Raw genomic sequence first — 20,970 nt, 5'->3', positions numbered from 1 at the left:
TGTTACTAAATTTACAAGTCGTCAAGATAACACCAGACAATGCTGTGCTAACGTAAGATGCATTTGATCTTGTTGAATCGGGTATCTCTAGGCCATGCTAGTTAAACTGGGCTTTGGTTTTAATTTTACTTTGTTGGGTTAAACTTTTATATAAGGCCCTGAGGACATATTAGATCAAATGGCTGCTTGTCAAAGGTTTTTTTTGTGTCTTGGAGGACTCTGTAGATGGTGGTAGGGGGCTCTTCTCACACCCTTGCCAATCGCTCTCATAGTAGAGCCATTGTTTTGTCTTGTCAGAGGTCATTCAGGTGTGGCAGGGTGCCGATGTGGAATGGAGGAGCAGATTTCCCTCTGTGGTGTGTGTGTGTGTGAGAGATTTGGATAAAACCTTACCAGTATTTGTGCTAAAGATTGAATGAGTCTGGCATTTTATTGGCTCACCATAAACTGGCCAAAATTTGTCTTATGTCACTGGGCAACTACAAGAGCTTCTCACTAAATTAGAATATCATCAAAAAGTTAATTTAAGCTTTTGTATTACATAGTCATTACAAACATAGTGATCTATTTCAAGTGTTTATTTTTCTCAACCCGCGCCCGGTGGACGGTGCTCATAGCAAGTGAGGTATTCTGCTACATGCGGCGATCTTATCATCGTCTGCATGTAGCAGAGGCGATTGGGTTATGGCAGCTTCTAGTCTCCCATAGAGACTATTGAAGCATGCCAAAAGTGAAAAAAAAATAAAAGTTCAAATCACCCCCCCCCCTTTGTATTTTTTATTTTTTTTAGTGTGACAGTATGACTGTAGATAAAATTAAAATGGTATTCATGAAAACCTTCTCTTAAACACCACAAGACCTCATATGGCTGTTTGTGAAAAAAATAACAGCCATCGGTATGACAGAGCAAAAACATTTAAAAGAAAAAATAAGGTAATACTTTTAATTCTATTGACCTCAATAACAAAGTTGTCTTACCAACTTTGTCACATGGTGTAAAAAAATAAACAATTGTTGAATTGCTCTTTTTTGTTTACTGCCATCCCAAAAAATCTAAAAAAAAAAATAAATTATTTATTCCAAAATTGTACTAATAAAAGTAAAATCTTCCTGCAAATATAAAGCCCTTACACAGATCTTTAGTGGGGGGTGAGGTTATAGCTCTTAAAATACAAGAATGCAAAAAACATACATTTTTGGGAAAGTGTTCATATTGCAATTTCATTATTGAATTATTTAGGGTTTTATTTAATGCTAAGGAAGAAAAACGCTATAGGGTTTAATCCGGTTAACATTCAATTTAAACGTTATCTGATTATGTTGTGATCGCATAACATTAAAAAGACATGTAATCTCAGCTGCGGCAGATCCAGAGACAAAATTGAATTATAGTTTTTGTCCTGAAGAAGAAGTATGGTACTTTGAAAAGCGCAGACATAAGAAAAACCGCATAATATCTTAGTGTGGACCTGAATTAGCCTTTTATTTACCAGCAGCACAGATTTTCCACTTTTTTCATAAGCTTTTTCATCACTATTTTTTGCCTTTTTTTTTCCACAAAGGAAAAATCATGCATTATGGAAATCACAGAATCAAGACAGTTAATGATATGGAAATGATAAGCAAAAAAACAACACGATTTTATTCAGAATTGCGCTTGATCAAAAATGCAGTTATACAGGCAAATACACTCATGCTATTAATGAAGTTGTTGCGTATTAATGTTTGTCTCTGGAATGTTCTGCCACACTGAATGCACTTGGGCATACAAATAATCAAGATCTGCTGCTGGCAGCTCCCTTTGCAATTGCCGACCAATAATGTCCAAAATATGATCAATGGGAGAAAAATTCTAGATGATGCAGGCCATGGTAGCATGTTTTATGCCACTCTGGCTGCTCACAGTAGCATGAGCAACACGCAGCACGGCCTTTGTCCTACTCCCAGAATTATGGTGAGGTGCTGTAATGTACGGTAGTTGGACCTCTCTAGTCTTCATTCCAGGTAGACTAACAGCTTGGTGGTACATTGATTTAGTAAGACTTTTTTCCCCAGTGTGGCCCAGGTGCAATTTTTCAGCACTATAATTCTAGAACAGATTGCTCATACTACTTTGAGCAGCCTATGTGGCCTAAACTTGTTACTATGGCCTGCAGTGTCTGTATACTTACCTCCCATCAAACACATCAGGGACATAATTGGTTGCAATTGCATAAGAGAGCTATCAGATGAGGATCTTGATGATTTGTGCTCCCAACTGCATTCAGCATGACAGAACACTTCTCAGACAACCTAAAAAAATGTTTCATAGCATGACACAGCATGCTAGTGTGTGTATTCTGCATATCATATTCAATACTGAACAAATTGAGATGTCTTAATGTTTAGTTTTTTCATTTGCTTATTAACATGTCTATCAATGCTGTGATTTCTAGAATTCCACAACTTTTTTTTTTTTAAATAAATTTAACTTGAGTTTTGAAAAGGAAATACAAATACAAGTCATAACAGAAGGCACTAACAAGTAATGAATCAAACCCAACAAGAGAAAAATATATTCCACAATAAAATTGCTAATTGTACATTGGTTCAACTTTTTTTGGGAATATAACAGCGAGGTGATGGCTCGTAACCATTAAATCATTACCTGCCCATATAACTTAATAAAGAGGAATGGTAGAAAAGAAAAGAGTAAAAACTCAAACACAGATACACACAAAGACAAGGGTAAAGAGGGAAGTGGGTGTAAGGGAAAGCGGGTGAGGAGAGGGGGACATCAGAGAATATCCTGAAGTGTAAACTTACCTGTCCCCTAAAAGGTCAAGGTAATCCGCTGAAGACCTAAATTCCAGCCAGTAAAACCTTTATCATGAGTTGTTGATCATGGAGGTGGAGGTGAGCTCCTCCATTAACATGATCTCGTTTATTTTAGAGAACCAAAGTGGGATTATCGGGGTGGTGTCTACGATTCAGTCTTTGTGTCGAAATTTCAATGTTGAGTGAATCCGTGTCACTGTAATCATACTGATCCGAATCATACAGTTGTCACCATAAGGTGTAATAAAAATAAAAATTAAAATCGATACCCGAATTTCTATGTCTTGACTGCCTTCCAAAAATAATGATGCAATTTAAGAATGTTATGCATCTTTAAAATGGAACCAATAAAAAGCCAACTCCTCCTCCAAAAAACATGCCCCTACTTAAATCTGTCAAAAGGAAAATCAACAGTTAACAGTAGCTCAAATATACTACTACAACATCACTCCCAAAAAAGCATTCACTCCTATACTTCCTCCTGTCCCTCCTCTTCTAAGCACTACAGCATTGCCAAATCACAATTAACAACATGGATGGCAATGCTGCAGAGGAATGACTCACTAAAAATTTTTAGGTTCTCTGGAACTTAGGTCTTCAATCATAATCTGATAGACACATGATCAATATGAAATCTGTGGAAGTCAAACACCCTGCAAACCCACCGTTGAGCTTAACCCCTTCATGACCCAGCCTATTTTGACCTTAATGACCTGGCCGTTTTTTGCAATTCTGACCAGTGTCCCTCTTTATGAGGTAATAACTCAGGAACGCTTCAACGGATCCTAGCGGTTCTCAGTTTGTTTTTTGTGACTATTGGGCTTCATGTTAGTGGTATATTTAGGTCGATAATTTTTGCGTTTGTAAGAAAAATGCAAATTTGGCTAAAATTTTGAAAATTTTGCAATTTTCAAATTTTGAATTTTTATTCTGTTAAACAAGAGAGTTATGTGACACAAAATAGTAAATAAATAACATTTCCCACATGTCTACTTTACATCAGCACAATTTGGGAAACAAAAATTTTTTTAGCTAAGAAGTTATAAGGGTTAAAATTTGACCAGCAATTTCTCATTTTTACAACGAAATTTACAAAACCATTTTTTTTTTAGGGACCACCTCAAATTTAAAGTCAGTTTGAGGGGTCTATATGGCTGAAAATACCCAAAAGTGACACCATTCTAAAAACTGCACCCCTCAAGGTATTCAAAACCACATTCAAGAAGTTTATTAACCCTTCAGGTGCTTCACAGCAGCAGAGGCAACATGGAAGGAAAAAATGAACATTTAACTTTTTAGTCACAAAAATGATCTTTTAGCAACAATTTTTTTTATTTTCCCAAGGGTAAAAAGAGAAACTGGACCCCAAAAGTTATTGTACAATTTGTCCTTAGTACGCCGATACCCCATATGTGGGGGGGAACCAATGTTTGGGCGCACGACAGGGCTCGGAAGGGAAGGAGCGCCATTTGACTTTTTCAATGATAAATTGGCTCCAATCTTTAGCGGACACCATGTCGCGTTTGGAGAGCCCCTGTGTGCCTAAACATTGGAGCTCCCCCACAAGTGACCCCATTTTGGAATCTAGACCCCCCAAGGAGCTTATCTAGATGCATAGTGAGCAACAAAAAACCAAACTACTATAATTCGGAATCCTAGAACCAACAACTAACCTACAACAAACAAGGATCCCTAAAATATAACCTTTAATAGAATAATTTAAAAATAGACTTTATTGATCAATAAATTTTAAAAGGTAAGAAGGCAGTAAATGTACCTAAACCACCCTGTATCATATACTAGTACCACCTACCTGGCAGTGGAGGTAGGCACCCTACTTTACCGCGGTAGGCGCCCCCACTCCTCGAAGGCTAACCCTGTTATTGCCCTCAGGACTCCCTAAAATGCAGGAAACCTAGTAAGCACTACCATAGAACACTATAATAACACCTACCTAACAGTGGAGGTAGGCACCCTAAGTTGTTACGGTAGGCGCCCCCACTCAGCGGCGGCTGACCCTAGGGTCCCTTACTCGCCCTGTAATCAGGAGAGATAAAAGATAAATGTCCCAATACACCACAGGAACCCGTGAAGAAACAAAAAACAGAAAAAAATGGAAAAAATAACAAGAAAAAATAATCAAAAATGAACAAAAAAAGTGTAGATACACTTCAGACTACTGCAGCCCAGAAAAATGATTTATAAAATATACTGGTTAAATAGACAGTAGACTGACAAGTCCCAAAGGGAACACGGGTAACCAGAGTGTAACAATACACCTTAATCCGAATAGATAATCATATACAATTATAGCACAAGGATATCTTATAATATGCAAATATAAAAAAAATGCTATCAGCATTCCTCTATTGTCTTTAGAGTAGTATAGCCTTATCTTGCAATATAGTGCTCAGAACGTGAAAAGCTGGAAATTATATAGCACTAGACTCTCTAATAGTCTGATAGTATGCTGGCTCAATGGCCACAATCAAAATCTGTCAAAGCAAGACAAGGGTATAAATAGTTGGGAGAGAAGATTTACAGATAGTAGGGACATGCTATCCACCACTTATTGTTAACATTTATCAAGGAGACTAATACCAGTACATTTACATATGCATGTTAGAGGACTCAATCATCCTGCTGATTCAGAACAATTGCACAAAATATACTTATCAGCATGCTGGAAGCTCCCATTTTGTTCGTCCCACTACTGTCTCAAATGAGGATGGTCTCAGTAATCAACTCTCTCGAGCAGTCCCCATACAATGCCCGACGCGTTTCCCTCCCCCTTTTTTTGGGGGTATAACGGGGGTTCATCAGGGGTAACACAGCCACATACACCGATGAAGAGATAGAGGAGCTGTAAAGATCTAGATGCATAGTGAGCACTTTGAACCCCCAGGTGCTTCACAAATTGATCCGTAAAAATGAAAAAATACGTTTCACAAAAAATTTATTTTATCCTCAATTTTTTTTATTTTCACATGGGCAACAGGATAAAATGGATCCTAAAATGTGTTGGGCAATTTCTCCTGAGTACACCGATACCTCATATGTGGTCACAAACCACTGTATGTGCACACGGCAGGGCTCGGAAGGGAAGGAGCGCCATTTGACTTTTTGAATTAAAAATTAGCTCCAATCGTTAGCGGACACCATGACACGTTTGGAGAGCCCCTGTGTGCCTAAACATTGGAGCTCCCCCACATGTGACCCCATTTTGGAAACTAGACCTCCCATGGAAGTAATCTAGATGTGTGGTGAGCACTTTGAATACCCAAGTGCTTCACAGAAGTTTATAACGCAGAGCCGTGAAAATAAAAAAATAATTTTTCTTTCCTCCAAAATTGTTTCAGCAAGCAATTTTTTATTTTCGCAAGGGTAACAGGAGAAATTGGACCCCAATAATTGTTGCCCAGTTTGTCCTGAGTATGCTGTTACCCCATATGTGGAGGTAAACCACTGTTTGGGTGCACGTTGGGGCTCGGAAGGGAAGTAGTGACTTTTGAAATGCAGACTTTGATGGAATGGTCTGCAGGCATCACGTTGCGTTTGCAGAGCCCCTGATGTGCCTAAACAGTAGAAACTCCCCACAAGTGACCCCATTTTGGAAACCAGACCCCCCCCCACAGAAATTATCTAGATGTGTGGTGAGCACTTTGAATCCCCAAGTGCTTCACAGAAGTTTATAACGCAGAGCCGTGAAAATAAAAAATAATTTTTCATTCCTCTAAAATTATGTTTTAGCAAGCAATTTTTTTATTTTCGCAAGGGTATCAGGAGAAATTGGACCCCAATAATTGTTGCCCGGCTTGTCCTGAGTATGCCGTTACCCCATATGTGGGGGTAAACCACTGTTTGGGCGCACGTCGGGGCTCGGAAGAGAGGGAGCACCATTTGACTTTTTGAACGCAAGATTGGCTGGAATCACTGGTGGCGCCATGTTGCGTTTGGAGACCCCTGATGTGCCTAAAATGTGGAAACCCCTCAATTCTAAATCCAAAACTCACCCCAACCCTAATCCCAACTCTAGCCATAACCCTAATCACAACCCTAACCCCAACACACCCCTAACTCTAACCACAGGCCTAATCTTAACACTATTTCCAACCCTAGCCCTGATTCCAACCCTAACTCTAATTCCAACCCTAAGGCTATGTGCCCACGTTGCGGATTCGTGTGAGATTTTTCCGCACCATTTTTGAAAAATCTGCAGGTAAAAGGCACTGCGTTTTACCTGCGGATTTACCACGGATTTCCAGTGTTTTTTGTGCGGATTTCAGCTGCGGATTCCTATTGAAGAACAGGTGTAAAACGCTGCGGAATCCGCACAAAGAATTGACATGCTGCGGAAAATACAACACAGCGTTTCTGCACGGTATTTTCCGCACCATGGGCACAGCGGATTTGGTTTTACATAGGTTTACATGGTACTGTAAACCTGATGGAAAACTGCTACGAATCCGCAGCGGCCAATCCGCTGCGGATCCGCAGCCAAATCCGCACCATGTGCACATAGCCTAATTCTAACCCTAGCCCTAACCCTAGTGCAGAAAAAAAAATATATTTTCTTTATTTTATTATTGTCCCTTCCTATGGGGGTGATAAAGGGGGGGTTTCATTTACTATTTTTTTTTTATTTTGATCACTGTGATAAGTTTTATCACAGTGATCAAAATGTACCTGGAACGAATCTGCCGGCTGATTCGGCGGGCGCATTGCGCATGCGCCCGCTATTTTGGAAGATGGCGGCGCCCATGGAGAAGACGGACGGACATCGGGAGGCTCGGTAAATATGAGGGGGGATCGGAGCACGGGGGGTGGATCGGAGCAAGGGGGGAGCGGACAGGAGGACGGGGGAGCACGGGACAGAACGGAGGACTGGGGAGGAGATCGGTGGCAGTGGGCACATCAGGGTTTCCAGCCATGGCCGATGATACTGCAGCATCGGCCATGGCTGGATTGTAATATTTCACCACTTTTCATAGGTGAAATATTACAAATTGCTCTGATTGGCTGTTGAAAGTGAAACAGCCAATCAGAGCAATCGTAGCTACGGGGGGGGGGGGGGGGGGTGAAGCCACCCCCCCCCCCCCCGGGCTGAAGTACCACTCCCCCTGTCCCTGTAGGTTGGGTGAAATTGGAGTTAACCCTTTCACCCGATCTGCAAGGACGCATTCATTCTGTGACGCAGCATATGCGTCACAGGTCGGATTGGCACCGACTTTCATGACGCATATGCTGTGTCACAGGTCGGGAAGGGGTTAAAACTCGGTACCTGGGCACTAAAATGCAATACTTGATATTTTCACTCTGAAAAATCCACTGTAATCTACTCTAATTTCTGGAAACTGCTGGTGGGTTCAATATTCATGGCACCACTAGGTGAATTCCCTTTGTGTAATTTGGAAAACAAAATTTTTGGGTGGGTTGGAGAAGTGAATTTCTACTGTTCTGTTTTAGGGGTTCTATAAATGGTGCCCACAAACTACTCAAGGAAAACCTGCACCCGATAACTCAAGTAGAGCACGGCCATGTGCCCAAACAGTAGTTGACTATATATAGGATATTGCTGTACTTGTAAGTGTAATAATTTAGGGGATACTTTTTTTCTGCTGCTTATTATTGTAACAAAATGTAATTTTCATTTTCACACGGCCCAATGGTAAAGAAATTGATGATACACCTTTGGATTAAAAATGCTAATTATACCCTTGGATAAATTCCTTGAGGAATAAAGTTTCTTCACTGGGGTCACTTTTCAGGGTTTTCTGTTGGGCTCTGCAAGTGGTGTCCCCAAGCTAATTCCAGACAAATTTTCACTCCAAAAGCTAAATGGCTTTTTCTTCCCTTCTGAACCCTGAACGACAATTTTCTTCTACTACCCCTTATGAAAATGAATGAACGGGGCTAAAGCAACATTTTGCACATCACAGCATTATAAAATGCTGTGATGCACCTGTGGGTCCAGATGGTTACTGCATACTTTCTGTAGGGAGGCAGGGTGACTTGTGCGTACTTGCGTGCGTGTGGTGGAGACATCAACTCTGCTCTGCGAATGCGACGATCTATTCCAGCCAAATAGTGCTCCCTCTTCCTTGTCTTTGTTCCCAGACGATTCAGACCACATTTGGGAGAGATTCCATAACAAGTTTTTAGGTACATTTTCTCCCATTACCTCTTTGCGAAAATGAAATATTTAAAGATAAAGCAGCATTTAATTGAAAAGATTGAAAAAATATACATTTTTGTTTTTTTTCACTCTACTTTACATTTAGGGTTGTGAATACTTTGGCGGGTACAGTTTATCTTTGAGGTGGAAGATGGGTGTCCTGGCATGCATGCCTCAGAGCCCATTTTGGTGGAGTCGGAGTCATGGAAATTGAGGAGTCTGAGTCGGCAGTTTGGCTTACCGACTCCACAGCCCTGGCTGCCATAATATACATCTTGTAGAGTGGTGTGTAAAAGTTGGTGAACCCTTTAAATTTATGCATGAATATTGAAAATTCTGACTTAAAACTATATTAGATTTGTCACAAGTCTTAAAAGTAGATGAAGAAAAACAAATTGGTAAACAATATGGGATTGTCATTTTTACATGAAGACAATACTATATTGCATTTTCTTGTCTACCGTATTTTTCGGACTATAAGACGCATCCAGATTTTAGAAGTGGAAAATAGGGATAAAAATATTTGAAACAAAAAAGGTGGTAAAATATTTAATAACAAACATACTATTATATGTGTTGTTATTATGTATAATAGTATATTTTGTTGGAAGCTACGGGACCAGTGTGGTGTCTGTAAAGTACTTTATGAAGACGCTGACGGGTGAGTATAAGAATGGGGGCACAGGGCTTATATTTAAAGCACCACTTCAGCACTGAAAAATAACACTGGAGTGCTGCTTTAAGAACCCATGGGAGAACTATAACTCCCAGCATGTCCTGCAGATCCTATGGCATGCTGGGAGTTATAGTTCACCACAGGAGTGGCAGAGTGATTTATTGTGTGTTGTAAAGACTAACCTTTTAATTGTGGCAGCCAGCCAGCTGTGGTGAGGTAAAAGCTGGAGCGTCCCATCCCATGACACCACAGAGCCCTCTCTCTTGTTGCCTCTTCACAGCACAGGAGTAAGCTTGCAGATTGTAGTGTGGTGTTTGCAGGACCTGTGATGACATCAGAAGAGGGAGGGCTCTGTGCTGCCATGTGATGCTCCAGCCCGCCCACTCCTGACAACACACAGGTCCTTGTGCTGGAGCACTCAGCACAGTCCCTGCAGGCAGGTATGCGGCAATCTAGTCTTCCCCTGCTGCTGCCTCCTCCTCCACCAGACACACAGATCTCCCCAGCTGCTGCAGGAATCCAGCGCTGGGGAAACCATGTGTGTCCCTGTGAAGGAGTATTCATTTGCTGCTCCAGGCTCCCTGCTCAGCTGACAGGTGGGCGGGGAAGCAGCTAATGAATATTCACTGCACTTTAATGATCGGGACCATGTGGTTTCCCCAGCACTGATTCCTGAAGCCCGGCAGGGACATTTTTCTGCCTCCTGCCTCCCAATGCAATCCCACTCGCTGCTGCCCCCTCCCCACGTTACATCCCTACCATAAGACGCACCCACATTTTCCTCCCAAATTTGGAGGAAAAAAAGTGCGTGTTATGGTCAGAAAAATACGGTAATTGGCAAAATAATGAACTTTTTAGGGCTTATAAAGACCCATCTGTGGATCTTGGCCCGATCAATCTGACCAGAGCATGCCAGCTTCATGGATTTCATGTTGGGAGGCTTTTGGCCAGTCCTTGTATTGCGGTCTGATCAGACAGAGATCCGCACACATCTGAATAAGCCATGATGATTAGCAAATAATTTGAAGAATAATTTAGTCTGGTATTTTCAATCAGTGTGATGACAGTCAGGTGTGAGAGAGCTACCTGTTCTCTTTGAAGAACAGGGCTCTATCAAAGTCTAATCTTCCCAGCACAGGTAAGAACAAAAAGTTTATTCTAATCAGGATGGAAAATGTTTCAAAACCATCTCTAACTATGGATTGGTGGAGTCCAAACTCTTCAGATTGTATACAACTGGAGGAAATTCAAGACCATTATTACTCTGCACAGGAGTAGTCAACATTACTCCAAGAGCAAGAAGTAGTACAGTTTGCGGGATCAGAATGGAACCCAACATAACTTCTTAAGCAATAAATGCCCTCTATAATATTAAAAAATGTTCATGAATCCACCATCATGAAGACACTGAACTATAGTGGTATGCATGGCAGAATTACAAGAATAAAGTCATTGCTTTCCAAAAAAGAACATTGCTGCCTGTCACCTGAACAAGATACTTCTCTAACAATGTAAAAAATAAAAACAGAATGACGCTATAAAAATGATACCAATTTAAACTAAACAAATGCGAAATGTTAGTCATATTACACAAAATAGTTTATCTGTTATAAGTCCATAAAAATTCCAAGCTTAAATTGCAAATTTTTGCTCAATTGGTGTTTTTTTTTTTATTCATGAAAATATCACATTGTCAGAACAGTTGACCCTAGAAGCAGAGGTTTTCGGTTTAGTTCAAAAATCCTCACGAACATGCCAGTAGAAGGAAGAGGATTCTATTCCCCTCTTTTCTTGATAAAGAAGCCAGATGGCACCTTCAGAACAATAGTCAATTTGAGAGGTCCAAACAAATTCCTGATATATCGACTTTTCAAAACGAAGTTAATAAAATCGGCTATAAAACTTCTGCTTCCAAAGTGCTACATGAGTGTATTGGACCTGGAAGATGCATATTACCATGTTCTTCTTATTCATGCAGAAGATCAAACATTCCAGAGTGGCCTCATACATAAAACAATCAGGCATTTTCAGTTCAGGGCTTTGCCCTTCAGTCTGCCCATGGCTCAGAGCATTGCCAAAAATCATACTGGAAATGACAGCGCATCTTCAGGAACAGCATACTCACAATTACATGCTTAGATGATTTCCTGGGGGAAGGCAAATCAGTAGAACACTGCAGCCTTCAACTCACAAAGGTCAGAGCCATCTTAGAGGAATCAGATTGGCTGCTGAACCTAAGAAAATCAAAGATGACTACCAAAAGTTGAGTCCTTTTTAGGTTTCATCTTGGGCCCAATTCACTGAATCGGTCTCCTGCCGGAAGAGATAGTGTGCTCAAAGTAATTACATTAGTATAAATGGCAATGAACAATCCTACCATGACACTCAGAAAGGCAATGTCATTATTGGGGACCCCGACCTCTTGTATCCCATCAGTCCTGTGGGCCCAATTGCATACCAGGCAATTACAGCAGGAGATACTGATAGGTTAGAAACGGCTCAAGGTGTTTGGAGTAAAAATAAGTCTTTCTTCAGTGACAAGTTTGACAACCAATACTCTCAATATGGTGGCAAAGTAGAAAATATGTTGGTAGGGGGTCCCATGGATATATCAGATCAAGTACGTCATAACTACAGATGCAAGCATAAGTGGTTGGGAAGCGCATCTGACAGACTACGTAGTCCAGGTTATTTGGTCAGAATGCGAGAAAAGGAGTTTGTCAAACATAAAAGAACTGCTGACAGTAAAATATGCGATAGAAAAATTTATTGCATTTCTCCAAGGCAGTCATGTTCGTATCCTGTCAGACAATCCAGCAACAGTAGCTTACATCAACCATCAGGAGGGAAGATCTCTCTGATGGTAGCAACAGAAGAAATTATTCCAAACAGCATAGCACCATCTTCTGTCATTAACAGCGTTGCACATAAAAGGAAAAGAAAACGACAGGGCAGACTTCCTAAATCGGAATCAACTGAGACAAGGAGAATTGGCCCTTAATCAGTCAGTATTAAAGCAAACTGTACATGAGTGGGGCCTTCCAAGCATAGATCGGTTCGCAAGCAGGCAGAAGAGGTAGGTGAAAAAATTCTGCTAACTAGATGCAAGGAAAAAAACTCATGTGATAGATGCCTTCCAGATTCAATGGAACTTCAACCTAGCCTATGTTTTTTTCCTTCAGTAACGATAATTCCAACAGTACTAACGCAGACAAGGGAGGACCAGTCGAGGATAATCCGGATAGCTCCACTCTGGCCCAAAAGACCATGGTTTTCATGGTTGAGGCTAATGTCCATCTCCGATCCATGTATCTTAAAAGAGATCCTGGATCTGCTCATTCAAGGTCCAGTCTGGCATCTGCAAAGAATGGGCCTTCATTTTGATGACCTGGAATTTAAAAGATCACCCTTGATCCAGAAATGTTTTTTTTCCCCAAGTTTAGTATCTACTTTGCTTAAGAGCAGAAAACAAGTGATAACAAAAATGGCCTTTTTAGACTCATCAGATTCCTTGGGTCACTTGACTTCTGTTTCCATTAACATGCTAAGTGTTACCTGTTCGTTGTAACCGGTTCAATTCTTCCTTATGTCAGGTGTTTCCAGCGAGTTTGCGGACATTGTCCTTGTCAGAGCTCTGAATCGAAAAAGTAATTGTTTTGATAGAATAATTTCTAGAACTTTGTTTTCCTTAAGCACTATCCATTGAAACGAGATATTCATGGAATCTTTCTTCAGGTGCAAGATCTTACAAGGTGCTCCCTCCCTATCAGAGAATTTCTTTTTACCGTGTCTCAGGTGCTGTAATGGGTGGTGGGAAAAATAATTACCGTATATACTCGAGTATAAGCCGACCCGAATATAAGCCGACCCCCCCTAATATTACCACAAAAAACTGGGAAAACTTATTGACTCGAGTATAAGCCTAGGGTGGAAAATGCAGCAGCTACCGGTGAATTTCAAAATTAAAAATAGATGCTCCATCCCGTTCATTATGGCCCCATAGATGCTCCATTTAAAGCTGTGACGCATATAATGCTCTGCACCGTTCATTATGGTCCCATAGATGCTCCACATAAAGCTGTGCCATATATAATGCTCTGCACCGTTCATTATGGTCCCATAGATGCTCCACATAAAGCTGTGCCATATATAATGCTCTGTACCGTTCATTATGGCCCCATAGATGCACCATAGAAAGCTGTGCCATATAGAATGCTCTGCACCGTTCAGTATGGCCTCATAGATGCTCCTTATAAAGCTGTGCCATATATAATGCTCTGCACCGTTCATTATGGCCCCATAGATGCGCCATAGAAAGCTGTGCCATATAGAATGATCTGCACCGTTCATTATGTCCCATAGATGCTCCATAGAAAGCTGTGCCATATAGAATGCTCTGCACCGTTCATTATTGCCCCATAGATATTCCATATAAATCTGTGCAATATATAATGCTGCTGCAATAAAAAAAAAAAAATGACATACTCACCTCTTGCTGCCCGCAGCTCCTCAGCTTCCAGTCTTGGCGTCTCTCCGCACTGACTGTTCAGGCAGAGGGCGGCGCGCACACTAGTACGTCATCGCGCCCTCTGACCTGCACAGTCACTGCAAGAGGACGGGAAGACGGAGCGGCGCCCGGCGTGTGGAACGCGGACAGGTAAATATGACATACTTACCTGCTCCGGCGCGGTCCCTGGCTCCTTATCCCAGACAGCTGGTCTCCGGGTGCCGCAGCCTCTTCCTCTGTCAGCGGTCACCGTTACCACTCATTAGAGAAATGAATATGCGGCTCCACCCCTATGGGAGTGGAGTCCATATTCATAACTTTAATGAGCGGTCCCATGTGACCGCTGAACAGGGGAAGAGCTGCGGCACCGAAGACCGTGGTACGGGCAGGGGGAATGCCGGGACTAGGTGAGTATGCGACAGTCCTCTCTCCCCCTCACCCGCCGACCCCACCGCCGATCATGACTAGAGTATAAGCCGAGAGGGGCACTTTCAGCCCAAACATGGGCTGAAAATCTCGGCTTATACTAGAGTATATACGGTACCACTAATTTGATTTTCCTGACAGCACCCCTAATTATTCCCTCCTTTTGACTTGTGGTGGTTGAGGTTTTTGTTCCCTTTCTCCTCATGGTGAAGATTGAGCTTGATAGAATATATAAATCATAACAAGGGATGATAAATTTAGGTGACTCCTGCATTACTACTTGGAAACCATATTGAAGGAGAAAGTGGAAGTTGCCCTTTTTAATTTTGCCTCCTGTCCAATGATAGCACCTGAGAGAGGGATCTACCCTATCATGTGTTTCAGGAAAATCAATTACCAGTAAGTATTTATTATTTTGAAAGACCAGTTAGTGACTACACAAGTTTAACATTTGTACATTATATCCCATTATAGGTATGTGCACACAGTTTTATAGTGGAAATTCCTACTTTAAACTCCCTTTCTTTGGGAAGTTATATTTGTTACCTGATGAGTTTTTCAAGCATTTGAGACTTTTTTTTTCAAATCTTTTGATTGGACAGTGCCCAATCTTAAGCATCGTCTGCTGGAAAACACTCCAAAGTGACTTGCACTTTTTTTTCTCTAAGCAGGCAATTCCATTTGAAGTGGAAGAAAAATGCTTAAAAGACTGAACTAGCAAGCCTTTTTGCAAAAGAACTGAATATGAAGGTTTTTGAAGCCCTCCTCCCCGTTAGATTAGGTTCACATGCAGCGGTTTGTTTTTTTTTCCCCCTGCAGCCCAACTTGTCCTGTTAGCAGCAAAAACGCTGTTCATAATGCCCATTGGGGTGCATATTAAATGGGCTTTGTCTATCATAAACGTAGTTTTCACCAAAAATGCTGCAAAAAAGTTTGTGACATTTCTTCACTTTCTCATTGCTTTCTATGGGTGAAAAAAAGGCTGCAAAAACACAAAGAATTGACATCCGGCAGATTACAAAGACATTGAAGTTTTCAAATTCAGTCAGGAAAAAAGTGTAGGAGATTACGGAAATTGTATAGCTGCTACTAGTACGGTAAAAAAACACCTTTTTGAATAAAAAATTGCAAAAATCATGCAAAAAATAAACTTTAAAGGCAGCTTCCAAAAGACTCTTCAAAAACTAAGTCTGTTCATACCCATACGGTTTTACGCAAGCCTGTAGTAGGAGTCCCAGTAGTTACGTTAAATAAAGGCAACAATCTATAGGCAGGATACTGGGGACCCTTTGTGTATTAAAAAAAAAAAAATCTTAGTCTCTCAATCTTCCCGAGATACCGGATTGCTTTTTTGCTCTCTTTGAGAAAGAAGGAAAACAAGAAAAAGTAATAAGCTATAAAAAGCGTCAGTTCTTTGACCTAGTTGAGACTGAAGTACCTCTTGCAGGTATGATGCAGCTTAACATCCAACTATAGAAACCTTAATCCTTTAAAAATCTTGCAGTTTTCAGCTGAGTGCATTGGAGTGCTTTATTTTCAGTATGAAGCCTCTTTAGTAATGAAGGTATATTGTTCTTGGGTTGCTGCTGTCTGTAATGCAGTATGCATGGAGTACCTTTACAAGGTCCAAATTCTAGCCTTGCGGACACTGCATGTGCCACCAATACTCTACACTGGCCTTATTGATTTGAAAGCCTTTTTCGTGGTATTTTTGACAAAAGTCCGCCTTATAAAGTACATTTTGGTATTGACTGCTGTGATATCATGTGGTGAATTTGGAGTATGTGTACATCCTGCATTTTCATACAAACAAACATAATGAGAGTGAGATGATGAGCATATATTAAATTGCTTTTTCAGTACATTTGTATGCAGTCATAAGTTTTAAGAGTGAGACAAATTTTTCTTTTCACAAAGTTTGCTGCTTCAGTGTTTTTTAAATCTTTGTCAGATAATTCTATGGTTACTAAAGTACAATTAGAAGCATTTAATAAGTATTTAAGCTTTTACTGACAAATCCACAGATACAGTTCATGAAAATCTCAATGGCCGATTCATCATTTTAATTTTTTTTTTTTTTTTAAATCAGTTTGAAGAATTTGACTCCAAAATAGGCAATACCATATGGCAAAAAAACACAAATTGACGCACGATTCATGAATTTGGTGCAAAGAAAAAAAAATTGTTTTTGTGCCGAAAGTCACACATTTTGTTAAATGCACAAAAGTTGTGCCAAAATACTCACACTCAAAAATACACCAGAGGAACTGGAGTGGAGTTGCATCAAACTTCTCAATTGCGACTCTTTTAAAAAGTCGCAAAATCATCTGGACTAGCTAAATAAATAAATAAGCTAAATAAAGCAGGCAAACACATATAAAATAAGACTTAAAAAAAAAAAAAATTAATTGCAAACAAGAAAAAACCCACGAAGCTAGACAAAAAAAAACAAGCACAAAGGCAATGATGAATCTGGGCCCATATCCATGGTGCTGAGTCTTATTCTTCAAGACTTCTTAAATTTTCCCTGAGACATTGGATATTCGATTCTGGGCCAAGTCCTAACTGAAGGCAACCTAGTCTTTCCTAATTAGTGCTTGGAGTTTATCACAATTTATGTATTGATTGTCCACCCACTTTGAGGATTGTTCACTAGTTCTCAATGGGATGGAGATCTGGGGAGATGCCTAACCATGGACCCAAAATTTCAATGTTTTGTTCACCGAGCCATCTAGTTATCACTTTTTCCTTGTGACATGGTGCTAAATCTTGCTGAAAAAAAAGTGATCACCACTAAATTGCTTCTGGATCGTTCTTTATTCATGGCAGTATTTTTTTTCTTAAATTTTAAAACTTAAAGTTTTCAAAACACAAATACAAGTGTCATTACCATCACAATTTCAGTCGTGTCAAGAGTGACTCCATTAAATATATCACAATGCATATATCATTAAACAGTAGGCATAACAAAAATTCGTACTTGGTTACATTAACCCCTTCATGACCCAGCCTATTTTGACCTTAATGACCTGGCCGTTTTTTGCAATTCTGACCAGTGTCCCTTTATGACGTAATAACTCAGGAACGCTTCAACCGATCCTAGCGGTTCTGAGACTGTTTTTTCATGACATATTGGGCTTCATGTTAGTGGTAAATTTAGGTCGATAATTTCTGAATTTATTTGTGAAAACAATGGAAATTTGGCAAAAATTTTGAAAATTTTGCAATTTTCACATTTTTAATTTTTATTCTGTTAAACCAGAGTGTTGTGACACAAAATAGTTTATAAATAACATTTACCACATGTCTACTTTACATCAGCACAATTTTGGAAACAAAATTTTTTTTTGCTAGGAAGTTATAAGGGTTAAAATTTGACCAGTGATTTCTCATTTTTACAACAAAATTTACAAAACCATTTTTTTTAGGGACCACCTCACATTTAAAGTCAGTTTGAGGGTTCTATATGGCTGAAAATACCCAAAAGTGACACCATTCTAAAAACTGCACCCCTCAAGGTGCTCAAAACCACATTCAAGAAGTTTATTAACCCTTCAGGTGTTTCACAGCACCAGAAGTTAATGGAAGGAAAAAATGAACATTTCACTTTTTAGTCACAAAAATGATCTTTTAGCAACAATTTTGTTATTTTCCCAAGGGTAAAAGGAGAAACTGGACCACAAACGTTGTTGTCCAATTGATCCTGAGTAGGCTGAAACCTCATATGTGGGGGTAAACCACTGTTTGGGCGCACGGCAGGGCTCGGAAGGGAAGGAGCGCCATTAGACTTTTTGAATGAAAAATTGGCTCCAATCAATGGAAAATTAGCTCCAATCATTAGCGGACACCATGTCGCGTTTGGAGAGCCCCTGTGTGCCTAAACATTGGAGCTCCCCCACAAGTGACCCCATTTTGGAAACTAGACCTCCCAAGGAACTAATGTAGATGTGTGGTGAGCACTTTGAACCCCCAAGTGCTTCATAGAAGTTTATAACGCAGAGCCATGAAAATAAAAAATAATTTTTCTTTTCTCAAAAATGATTTTTTAGCCCACAATTTTTTATTTTCCCAAGGGTAACAGGAGAAATTGGACCCCAAAAGTTGTTGTCCAGTTTCTCCTGAGTACGCTGATACCCCATTTGTGGGGGTAAACCACTGTTTGGGCACACGTCGGGGTTTGGAAGAGAAGTAGTGACGTTTTGAAATGCAGACTTTGATGGAATGCTCTGAGGGCGTCACGTTGCGTTTGCAGAGCCCCTGATGTGCCTAAACAGTAGAAACTCCCCAAAACTGACCCCATTTTGGAAACTAGACCTCAAAGGGAACTTATCTAGATGTGTGGTGAGCACTTTGAACCCCCAAGTGCTTCACAGAAGTTTACAACGCAGAGCCGTGAAAATAAAAAATAATTTTTCATTCCTCTAAAATTATATTTTAGCAAGCAATTTTTTATTTTCGCAAGGGTAACAGAAGAAATTGGACCCCAATAATTGTTGCCCAGTTTGTCAGGAGTATGCTGGTACCCCATATGTGGGGGTAAACCACTGTTTCGGCGCACGGCGGGGCTCGGAAGGGAGGGAGCACCATTTGACTTTTTGAATGCAAGATTGGCTGGAATCAATGGTGGCGCCATGTTGCGTTTGGAGACCCCTGATGTGCCTAAACAGTGGAAACCCCTCAATTCTAACTCCAACACTAACCCCAACACACCCCAAACCCTAATCCCAGCTCTACATATAACCCTAACCCCAACACACCCCTAACCACAACCCTAACCCAACACACCCCTAACCACAAGCCTAATCTTAACCCTATTTCCAACCCTAACCCTAATCCCAACCCTAACCCCAACACACCCCTAACCACAAGCCTAATCTTAACCCTATTTCCAACCCTAGCCCTAATTCCAACCCTAAGGCTATGTGCCTACATTGCGGATTCGTGAGATTTTTCCGCACCATTTTTGAAGAATCCGCAGGTAAAAGGCACTGCGTTTTACCTGCGCATTTACCCCGGATTTCCAGTGTTTTTTGTGCGGATTTCACCTGCGGATTCCTATTGAGGAGCAGGTGTAAAACGGCATCCGCACAAAGAATTGACATGCTGCGGAAAATACAGCACAGCGTTTCCGCGCGGTATTTTCCGCACCATGGGCACAGCGGATTTGGTTTTCAGTAGGTTTACATGGTACTGTAAACCTGATGGAAAACTGCTACGAATCTGCAGCGGCCAATCCGCTGCGGATCCACAGCCAAATCCGCACCATGTGTGCACATAGTCTAATCTAACCCTAACTCTAGTTCTAACCCTAATTCTAACCCTAACCCTAACCCTAGTGGGGGAAGAAAAAATATATATATTTTCTTTATTTTTATTATTGTCCCTACCTATGGGGGTGATAAAGGGGGGTTCATTTACGATTTTTTTTTTTTTTGATCACTGTGATAGGTTTTATCAGAGTGATCAAAATGTACCTGGAACGAATCAGCCAGCCGGCAGATTCGGCGGGCGCACTGTGCATGCGCCCGCCATTTTGGAAGATGGCGGCACCCATGAAGAAGACGGACGGACACCGCGAGGTTCGCTAAGTATGAAGGGGGAGATCGGAGCACGGGGGGGATCGGAGCACGGGGGGGTGGATCGAAGCACGGGGGAGCGGACAGGAGGACGGGGGAGCGGACAGGAGGACAGAGGGGAGCGGACCACAGTACGGGGCAGAAAGGAGGACTGGGGAGGCGATCGGTGGCGGTGGGGGGGGGCAGATTAGGTTTTCCAGCCATGGCCGATGATATTGCAGCATCGGCCATGGCTGGATTGTAATATTTCACCATTTTCATAGGTGAAATATTACAAATCGCTCTGATTGGCTGTTTCACATTCAACAGCCAATCAGAGCGATCGTAGCCACGGGGAGGTGAAGCCACCCCCCCTGGGCTGAAGTACCACTCCCCCTGTCCCTGCAGATCGAGTGAAATTGGAGATAACCCTTTCACCCAATCTGCAGGGACGCAATCATTCCATGACGCCACATATGCGTCACAGGTCGGATTGGCACCGACTTTCATGACGCCTATGTGGCGTCAAAGGTCGGGAAGGGGTTAAAAATAACATTGAAGTATAAAGAAGAAATCAGATAAGAGAAAAAGATAGTAGTGAAAAGAGAAGCAAAAACCAGAGGGAGCTGGGAAGTACCGTCAAAGGGGACAGTGAACTATATCCAGAGGCACTGCAGTATTGGCAAAATGTTTAATCAGCCTATTTCCTTGGATGAAAATTATTCCCACACCTTAATGGGCTCAAGATACTTTACTATTGGCATGACAGGACTCATCGTAGGGCTCACCTTTTTCATCACGAGGCAATTATTTT

The 20,970-nt window shown here is 41.1% G+C and overlaps 1 protein-coding gene across 7 annotated transcripts in view; it reads left to right on the top strand.

Annotated features, from left to right (window-relative positions):
- The window catches only part of MSANTD3 (Myb/SANT DNA binding domain containing 3), a 67,238-nt gene that overhangs the window by 27,408 nt on the left and 18,860 nt on the right, over positions 1-20,970 (top strand). The gene's annotated exons all lie outside the window — the stretch shown is intronic.

Source organism: Ranitomeya variabilis, chromosome 6, assembly GCF_051348905.1.
Source record: "Ranitomeya variabilis isolate aRanVar5 chromosome 6, aRanVar5.hap1, whole genome shotgun sequence".
Classification (NCBI taxonomy): domain Eukaryota; kingdom Metazoa; phylum Chordata; class Amphibia; order Anura; family Dendrobatidae; genus Ranitomeya; species Ranitomeya variabilis.
Note: the sequence above shows the minus strand (reverse complement) of the source record. Positions and strands in the feature narration are given on the sequence as shown.